This window comes from Sturnus vulgaris, chromosome 14 (genome assembly GCF_052056855.1).
Source record: "Sturnus vulgaris isolate bStuVul1 chromosome 14, bStuVul1.hap1, whole genome shotgun sequence".
Classification (NCBI taxonomy): domain Eukaryota; kingdom Metazoa; phylum Chordata; class Aves; order Passeriformes; family Sturnidae; genus Sturnus; species Sturnus vulgaris.
In genome coordinates this window covers 751,183-760,969 of record NC_142256.1, presented here as the reverse complement: position 1 = coordinate 760,969, position 9,787 = coordinate 751,183, and the positions used below count along the sequence as shown (strand labels likewise).

General features: G+C 51.5%; 1 protein-coding gene across 7 annotated transcripts in view; it reads left to right on the top strand.

Annotated features, from left to right (window-relative positions):
* Positions 1 to 415: 415 nt before the first annotated feature.
* ZMYM3 (zinc finger MYM-type containing 3) overlaps positions 416 to 9,787 on the top strand; it is a 33,413-nt gene continuing 24,041 nt past the window's right edge. For 2 of the 7 annotated variants that reach the window (XM_088172930.1, XM_014877112.2), the window contains exon 1: positions 1,239 to 1,323. The gene's annotated coding sequence lies outside the window, so the exon portion shown is untranslated. Of the gene's footprint in view, positions 433 to 631; positions 687 to 1,238; positions 1,324 to 5,307; positions 8,253 to 9,787 lie in introns of those variants that run through there. The other 5 variants (XM_088172927.1, XM_014877111.2, XM_088172929.1 and 2 more) reach the window with 5 other exon arrangements.

Genomic DNA, 9,787 nt, shown 5'->3' with positions numbered 1-9,787 from the left:
ATTTCACCGCCTAGCAATAAACCCTCCTGCTTCCCGCCCCCTCACCGGTGCAGGTGCCCGTGCGCCCGCAGCCAGCCGGCTCCCCGGGCGCGGGACCCCCGGGCGGATCACTGCCTGTGCGGAATGCCCGCTTTCCCGCAACTGCGCCGCCCGGTCCCGGTTGTGCCCCCGGATTCCAGCCCACGCTCAGCCCCGGCACTCCTGTGTGCCCGCAGGCTTGGAAACCGCGGGTTCCCGGGGGCGGGAATGAGGGGAGAGCCCCCCAGTGTAGTTGCGCGGCTAAGAGCTGGATGCTGCCTCGCTGACACGGAGGGGGCCCGGGTCCTGCCGGCAGGGGAGCCCCCGGGAAGGAGGGAGCCAAGCCCGGTGGGGCGGAGCAGCGCGGGAGGCACGGATGGAGGCGGGAAGGAGTGCCACGAGCGGCGAGGCCAGGTGGGCGCTGTCATGGCTGGGGAAGGGCACCCCGGGCTATGCGCGCTGGTGCGGGAGCGCAGCCCGGGCACGACAGGGGGATTCCGAGTGAAGGCGGTGCCGGGAATGGGGGGCGCCTGCCCAGGCGGTCCCTCCTGGGGGCGGTGTCGCCTCCCGGGCCCCCGCGGAAGCCCCGCCTGGCCGCGCTGTCACTCACCGCCCTGGGGAGACGCTCCAGCTTCGGGGAGGCGGTGGCGGCACCCGAGCTCGGCCGGGTGGGTTCCCCCGCGTGCAGGTAGAGGCCGTGGCGACGAGGCAGGACCAGAACCCCCGGGACGGCAGCGGGGCTGGGGCTGGGAGAGGCGGCAGCGAGAGGGTTAAGGGGGGGGCGGGGAGCGAGGTGGTGAGCCCATTCCGTGCTATCCGCTCCGCGCTTTGCGGGTGGCCGCGCGGGCACCGGCGGGAACCGGGGCGCCCCGTTCCAGCCCGTGCCCCCCCCCCTCCCCGCACCTCGCCGTGCCCCCTCCCCGCACCTCGCCGTGCCCCGCCAGACCGCGGCCGCTGCCCGCGCCCGACTCCGTGCTGCTCGCCCGCCTGAACCCGCTCCGCCAGGTAAATCCGTTCCAGGTTTTCCAGCCGCCCGTCGCGGTCCAAGCTGTCGCATCGATCCCGCACTCGGGACTCCGCTCCGCGTTTCCGCGGCAGCCGCTCGTGAGCGAGTCTCGCGAGCCCAGGCCCTACCGTGGCCAATGAAAGCGCGTCCCTCGTTCCTCGCAGCCAATAGGGCGCCGCCGCCGCCCCCCCGTTGGGTTGCACTGCGTTGAGGGCTCCGAGCGGCGCCTCCATTTAAAGGGGCCGCGACCCGAATCCGGGTTCTGGGTAGAGCGGGCGGCGCAGCACCGGGAAAGCCAGGTACGAGCGGTGGCGGCCGCGGGCGTGCCCCGGCGGCGTCCGGGGAAGTGCGGATGGGGTCATGGGCCGGTCTTGGGGCTCCGCGAGGAGGGGGCGGGGCGGGCGCGTGCGGCGCGGATGCCGGGGGTGAGGGGGTGGGTGATCCCCGGAGGGGGGACGCCTTGCGGGAGGGGGCGTGGCCGATGCCCCTCTAGGGGGCGTGGCCGGTGCCACTCGCCCCTTCCCCGTGGCGGCCACTTGGGGGCGCCCTGCGGCGGGTCCCGGGGGGCTGGGGGTGGGCCCTATGCGACCCTCGCCCCTTATGGGGGATCTGGGGTATAGGGTCCCCGAGATGGATGGGGAGCCACAGCCTGACCCCCACCCCAGTGCAGCCCTTGTCTAATGGAGACCCCCGTGCGACTTGCGCTGCGGTGCGGAGGAGGCGGTGGTCTCTGCACCCCTCCCGATAAGGCTGCGGAAGGCACTTGCCTGGACCCCATCCCCGCCTCCGTTCCATGGAGATCCCCGTGCGGCCCTCGCGCTGGAGGGAGGTGGTCTCTGGAGTCACCCGAGATGGATGGGGAACCCCCATGTTATCCCCACCCCCGACCCGATGCAGAGCGTACCCCGTGCCCCCTGCAGTGGGGGGGGATCATGCCGCCCTTATGCCTTTCGGGAAGATAGGGGGTCTGGGCTCTGGGTCCCCCGGCTATGGTTAGGGAAATCCAGCAACCTGACCCTTATTCCCACCCTGCTTCCATGGACACCCCAGTGAGATCCTTGCCCCGGTTGCAGAGATGGTCTCTGGACCACCCTGCGATGGATGGGGAGCCCCAGCCTGGCCCCCATCCCTGGTGTGTGTTGGCACAGGGAGGCGCGGGGGACAGCCCTCGATGGGGGCAGTGGCTGGCTGTGCCCCACAGCCGTGCCAGAGCCCAGGCACAGGCTGGGCCCAGGCTTCATGGCTCCTGGGAGGAGGCCCTGGAGTGCTCAGCCCAGCGGGACCTGTCCTTGCTGAGGGGCTGTACTGAGCAGTGGTAGCAAACAGCCCTGGCACCCTCTGCCCCATGGCTCTGCCCTGGCACCCACCCAGGCTCGGCTCTCCTGTGCCCCCAGGGCTCAGCCTCTATGGTGGTGTCACCACACACAGGAGCAAAGTCTGTGGGGTTCAGCAGCTGCTGCACTGCGAACTGGACAACCTTTCTGACAGCCTTTCTCCTGTGGTGGGGGAGTCTGGACCCTCCCCAAGGCCTGGTGGGTGTGTGTATCCCTGGACACCATGTGCTGCTCTCGAGGACCTGGCCCCATGAGAGAAAGATGCAGCCCCATGGGGCTGAAGCTGCCTTGGGCTGCTGCGGGAGGCCCAGTCTGCTGAAGCCTCCCCATGTGGGCAGTGTAGCTGTGGCCAACAAGGTGCTCTGCATCAGGTACCTCCTGTGTGGTTTGTAGAGGTGGAGGCAGGCCTGGCAAGGCAGGGAACTGGCTGTGATGTGTGCCTGGCATGGGAAAAGGGCCTGGCCCCAGAGGCAGCACTGGACGTGGTCTGTGTCAGGTGATGGTGGGGGGTAGGATTTTCAACTGAGTGCTGAGGGATGGTTCCTGGAGTCTCTTTTGATGAGCATTAGAGCTGCTTCATTTGTGTTCTCCTCTTCTCCTGCTGTGCTTCCAGGTATGGCTTTTGTTTTAGGCTGTAACTTCTTTCCCTTTCATTGCAGCTGCAATCCCTAAGAAAACTTTTAATCTGCATTTTTTCACCTAACCCTGCCTAGCCTGGGATCAAAGCTGGTGATAAGAGCATAGCCCTGTTGTTATTGTGAGCTCAGCCTATGAAAGGAACATCCACAGCCTACAGCACTCTAATGACTAACCTGAGCCTCACAGGTCCATGGTGCATATTTGCACAACCTCTTTTTCTCTCTGCACCTGCTCACATCCCTCTCACTGTGAGTGCCCTTCCTTTGCAGGATGACAGGAACACCAGATTCTTCCACATCTCTGGCAGCCAGAGCGAGGGCCCAGGCTGAGCCCATGGCCTACTTCAGGGGCAAAGCCGCTTGTATGATCTTTATGGATGTCTTGTGGTCAGTGGTGGTGGGATGTACAACTCTGATGGACACAGATGTGCTGGCAGAAGCCTTAGTGCAGATGGGTTATCGTCAAAGCAATCCAATGGAAATATGTAATAGGCTACAGCTGTGACAATGCATTTGTAGGCTTAGCAAAGGTAGTGCTAAGAATTTGACTGGATTTGTGTTTTAATCTCAGGAGAGTGTTTTATTAACTTCTTCCTCTGCTGACGGTACACATCAGGAAATGGCAGTGTTTGAGACCATCCTCACCAGTCCTGCTGGCCATGGGCTCTGGTGCTGTCTCCTGGCCACTTGCTGTGAGCCTGCTCTGCTGGCCCAGCCCTGGGCAGCCCAAGGGGAGAGGAGGTGGTTTCTAGACAGGGTGAGATACTGCTCTGTTCAGCACAGACTTACCCAGGGCCAATTTGAACAGCTCCATGTGAGGGGAGGCTTCCCATTGCTGAGATCCCTTTCCAGTGCCTTGGTGGCAGGCACTTTGCAGAGGGGTCTGAGACTCCCAGTGAAGCAGAGGAGACAGCTCACGCTGTGTTTCCAGTGTTTGGCTCTGCAAGGCCTCTTAAAGAAAATTACATGTTTTGCCCTCAAAGGTACATCCTCTCAGAGACTCCGCCCTTTTGTCTTCTCTCTCTTCCATATGCACTAAGGTTTATTCACAGAACCACAGACACATTTGGGTTGTAAGGAACCTCAAGAAGTGTCTGGTCCAACTGACCTCCTGCTCACAGCAAAGCTGACTTGAGGCCTTGTTGTTCAGGGCTTTGTCCAGTTGGGTTTTGAGGACCTCCAGGCAGTCTGTGGCCTGTTCCCAGGCTGCAGCACTCCTCTGAGGAGTCACCTGCTGTCCATGCAGCTGTCCTCTACAGCTGTCTGTAGCTGCTTGTGGGATGTGCCAGAACACTTTGTCAGGTGTTCTGATGCCTTCCTGCAACATTTGGGCAACAGGTAGAGACACCTGATGGCCATCTGTTTTTTACCACTTCCAGGTCTTCTGGTTTTTTTTTTTAATAATTGTCTTGATATCATTAAGGCAGTTTGGACACACACTGCTCAAGCATGCTGTGCCTCCAGGCCTTTTTTGTTGTGCTTCTGATAGTACTTCTGAAGCTTTTTTTACCCACTCACCCCTTTCCCCTGCCTTTAACACTATTTTGGCTGTACAAATACTAGGGGAATTTTCTCTTGGACTTGATCACTGAATGGAGTTGGTTCTTGAAGCTGAATTGCTCTCCAGATAACATTGCTGCTAAGGGTGTACATAGACTTGTTACTCCTTTCTCTGTTGCAAAGCCTTGACATTTAGTGCTTGGGGAGATCCTGGTCTTACAAGATGTGAGGGCAGCCAAGCCATTTCAAACTGCTACCAGGATGGCATTCTGGATGGATGAGGATGCTCCTGTTGCCTGTCTTAGCGTTTACTGCTATGGTTAGCAGCAGATAATGCTGAGATTGAGGAATGATGTCAGTTATATTAGAAGTGTTGCAGGAGTCTACTGGTAAATCTAATTCCAGGCAATTCTGTGAGATTTCTGAAATCTCATTCTTGTGCTTTCTTGAATCTGAGGTGAAGTTTCTGGAATGTAAGCTCAAAGTCCAGTTTGGTCATTCCTGCCTTTGAAAAATTTACAGGAGACTCATGGTTGTGTTTTGCACAGCAGCACCAGCTGCTCAGTGCTGGAGGATTTAGGCTTTCTGGGTTCAAGGTGATTGTGGTACTACATTTGAGGCCTGCAGCCCTGAGCTGGGGCTCCCACTGTAGGAAAATCTAGTGGTGCTCTTTTGTGCTCTTTTCCTGGCTTTGGGACTATCAAAAAACAATTGCTGGAGTCTCAATGCTGCTGGTGAAATTCTGGAAAGTCTCTTTTTTCCCCTGTGTACCAGTTATTGTTGTGTAGACAGTCCCAGTCACTCATGAAGACTGGCCTGAAGGGGCCAGCTGCTGCAGTTTGCACTGATTGAGAACCAGTAATACATTTGGAGGTGAGACAGGGTTTGCCAAGCCTTGCCTGCAAAGCACAAGGACTTGACCAGTGGCATCTGCAGGAGCTGTGACTGGGTTGGAGTGAGTCACTGCTTGTAAAACCTCCAAGTCACAGAGGGCTTACAGATCCTATGGTCAGTTGTTTAATCATGTTTATGAGATTTTCTCTAAGGAGTTGTCTGCTGGAGATATTTGTGATTTTTATGAGATGGGTCATATCTCACTGTTTCTTTCCAGTGAACGAAATACGTTTAGCACTGGAAGGTGTTTTCTAAACCACGGCTATAAAGCAGCGGGATTCTTGTGTTAGATTTTTTATTTGAAACATCTCAACTTTTCCAGTAACTGTTATCAATTGTAGGCAGTAGCCAAGAATGAGACAGTGATGGTCTAACGTGGCACTGTGTGCAAGTAGCACTGTACTGAATGTCACCAAGTGGGCTTTGTGCTCTTTGAAGACTGAGTTTGCAGCTCAGAGAGCTGCCTCTCCAAAAACACTAGTAAGTAAAAAAATCCTTTCTGCTCCTTTCTCACTGAAACATGGTCCACAGTAGTGTGCTTAGTTTACTGGTGATTCTTTTTAAGTTCATTTGAGTTGAAGTGAGTTAGCCAATACGTAATAAAGGTTTGCAGTGCTTGAATTTAGAATGCTATCAGCTGCCCAGATAAACTCAGATAAGTCACAGCAGAGAATTTGGCTTCTGCACAAAGTAAAATATTTTTAATGAAGATACATTGACTGAAACCATGCTGGTAGGACATGATACTATTTTCTTAATGTTTTATTGATCGAACTGTGTATTGACACTGCTATTTTTGTTGAGAAATACTAGGTGGAGTGTTACTGTTTGTTCAAAAATTTGGCACAAAAAAATAGAAACTTCTTCCAGAGCTCTGCTTAGGTCTTACAGACCTTGTAGATGGGAGGTGGCTGAAATGTTGATTTAAGTGTCTTTTGTAGTTGCTAGTTAATTATTTTCTTATTTCAAATGATCTCTAATAGTGAAAAAGATAATCCTTCAGCTTTCAAAAGTATTGGAAATCTGAATATACATCTGTGAACAGAGGTCCAGGGCAGATACCCAAGCAGTTGCTGCTCCTTTGCTAGAGGAAAGCAGTAACTGCATGGCTGTGGGATTTTTGTGGGGCTGTAAAGACTTCTGAGATGTCATCTTCTTTGGAAGGGAGTAACAACAGCATTTTTTCTTGCTGTCTGTTTTTAATTAAATGTTTGATGGTAGATCCTCATTTCTGTAGGTAGGCCACATATTCCCCTCCTAATGGTTACCTGAGTTACAGCACCACCAATATCTTTAATAAGCTGGATAATGTCCCAGGTAGTCAGTCACTTGGATGTGCTTGGCAGAGATGTTGCAGTGGCCTGGCAGAGATGTTGCAGTTTGAGCTTCCACATCTGAGAGAAGATCCCACGTGCCTCTCTTTGGCAGAAATAGCTGGGCAGGTCTGGTAGTCACAGGTACTGGGCTTGGCAATCAGTGTCTTGTTCTGTGCCAATCCTGCACACTTGGGGAGGACCCTCAGCTGTCCCATCACTTCTTTGGAAATGCTTATTTGCTATCTGAGAAGTATTCTGTTGCAGACTGATGTGCCAGAGACTTTGCTCCTTCAACTTGTTCTTCCCAAGAATATATCTGTTACTGAATGCTCCAGGGAGTACTTACTCCTAAGTATAGGAGTAAGTTCCCAAATGGAGCAGTTGCCCATGTGTTGCCAAGTGCAGGATTTCAGCACACTGCCTCCTCTTGGTTTGGCCAAGTAATGTTGCACTGTACTCTACTTGCTGCCAGTTACGTGGCTGGAAAAGAGGAAGACTTTGGGCAGACTAGTGACCAAACACTGGTGACTGAGCTGTGCTTTAGCTGGTCCTGGAATAAGAGAGGTGATGACATGTGGTAGATCATTTCAGCACCTGCCAGAAACAATAAGCTATTCTGTTTCTGTTATAGAAAGTGAGAAAAGACTTTACCAGAGATAAAGTGCACACTCTGTTTGCAGCTTAACTCACTGTGAAGCTCAACAGAAGGCCCAGAGAAATCTGACTGCCTGGGGCAGACAGAAGTAGAGCTTCTTACCTTACTGCAGCAGAGCAGCTCTAATTTCTCCAGGTTGAGTTTGATTTCAGAGCAACCCACATAACTGGAAAATACCATTCTTTCCTGTTTTGAGAGCCGCCTTCCTCATCCTTATCAGCTGGTAGTTGAAAACCACTATAAAGAATTCATTGTCAGGGACATTCCGTGCTTTCCCACTCAGACTGTTAGTCATCATCACCTTGGGTCCAGCCTCAACTCTTAACTCCATCAGCTTTGCAGATTCTTTCAAATATATTAAGAGTTGGCATTTGTCTCCCCTGTATCACTTGGAGCTCTGCTGCAGCAGGTTGAAAATAAAAGGAAAATACTTCTAAAAACTAAATGTTAAACTGCAGAACTTAATACCACTGGAATTTTAGGAGGTCCAAAGTATAAATTGGTTCAAAGTGGGATTAGGAAGATTCACAGAGGATTTGCCTGGTACAAACCCTTAACAGGGACACTGGCAGTGCAGTTCAAGCCAAGTGGTTTTTTAGCAGCTGAGCCCTTGATTGGAGGATGTGCTGAAGAGGAACATCCTGTTAGTTGTATTTCTTATACACTCTCCCCAGGTATTCATTCTTGGTGTGAATAGGAGCAGGATATTCGAATACATGGTCTTTTCATTGGACTGACTGCAGCAGTCCTTAGCTTTGCACATCTTAAGAAGAAGTTTTGTTTCCTTTTCCAGAACGTGTGATCTGTTCTTCTGGGAGGATTCAGACAGAGCTGATGAGAGGGGACAGGACCTCGAGCACAGGGGGCTGTGCTTCCAAACAGAGTGTGCGAGTGAGTGCTCTTACTGCAGCCTTGCCTTTCCAGAACGGTCTGTCCCAGCCACGTTCTCATAGTTTGGAGTTGCCTTAATCTGCAGAATTTTTGTTCTCTTTCAGACTTTTGTGTTGGTCCAGGATGTTGCCGTTTAGTCATAGTTTTGTCTTGCATCATATCCCCAAAGTTTGAAAGCAATGTTAAGGTGTACACTGTTAAACCAGATGCCTTTGTAGAGCACATGAGTTCCATGGATTGTTGCTTGCATTATGCTCTGGGAGGGAATGCCCAAATGGATTTTTCATGTCCAAATATTCCCAGGGCCTATTTCTACCAAGTAAAGACTAGGCCAGCTGAAAGTGGGAAATACTTTATAAGTATCACCTTAGTGGTTCATAGCAAACTTGTGCAAAGTGTCTGAGGTGATTCTGAGTGGTGTGTTAGCTCTGTTAAGTATACCTATAAATAAATTTTGCTTCTTCATCTGGATGCCTTGAGGTTTTTGTGCTTATTGTTGTAGGGTCTACTGTCTGTCTGTGAAACTGGGTGGGGGATATCTTTGAGCAGGAGACATTGTTCCTATTCCGAGCAGCAGAAAAAAACCATGTTTATCATCTTGGGAGGATTCTCATCTGCTTCAAATCCTTAGGACATTTCTTTCAGACATCTTTGCTTCTATTTCACTTTGTTCTTATTTCTCTCAGCCAACCTAAAACATGTATTAGATCCTGTATTTCTCTGGAATTGGCTTATTCTAAAAGTTTTGTCTCATCTTGTAACTGAAAGTGAACAGAAACACCAAAGTATTTAGGGGTGAAACTTGAAAACTTGAAACTTGCTGAGAATTTCTAAAGATTACATTTGTTTTAGTTTCTGTTTGTGATGATGGGAACAGTGCTTTATCTGCCTCCAGGAAACAGAAAACATTATTGTGTATTTAGATAAAATAGGGCGGCAGTGGCTTCGAAATCCAGTTGTTGGGTATGATTTCCTTAAATTCCTGCTCGTTTAAGTTTCAGAAGTTGGGTACATTCTCTGTCCAGGTATGTTCTATTGAGTTCTGAGCAAACCATTTGTGAGTGAGAATTTGGATGTCCTTTCAGAGGGAAGGATATAAAAAAAGAGTTAAAACAGCCATCATCAATGAAATTATATCAGGCTTCCTCCTTCATTGATATAGACGAGTTATGCTCACTGTAAGCTCAAATAAACAAAAGTACCATGTCTTCTCATTCAGAGCTTAGAACAGTGCTAAATTTAGAATTGAAATTAGTTTGATAGGGAGGGATAGATTGTTGCCACATTATTTAATTCTAGTGCCTTTTTTGTAGTGTCTACTTAGAGCCTGTTTGGGGACATGATGTTATTTCAAGTCTTACACTGCCTTACCACTTGCAGACTCCAGCTCCTTCTCCCTTTTTCCCTCTCCGAGTTTGTCAACCATTATCTCCTTGCAGGGGTATAATTCAGTTTTAGACCATATTGCTTGCCTCATCTCGAAGTCTTGACCTTTCTGTCTTATGACAATATCAAACACGAGGATCTGGGCTGTT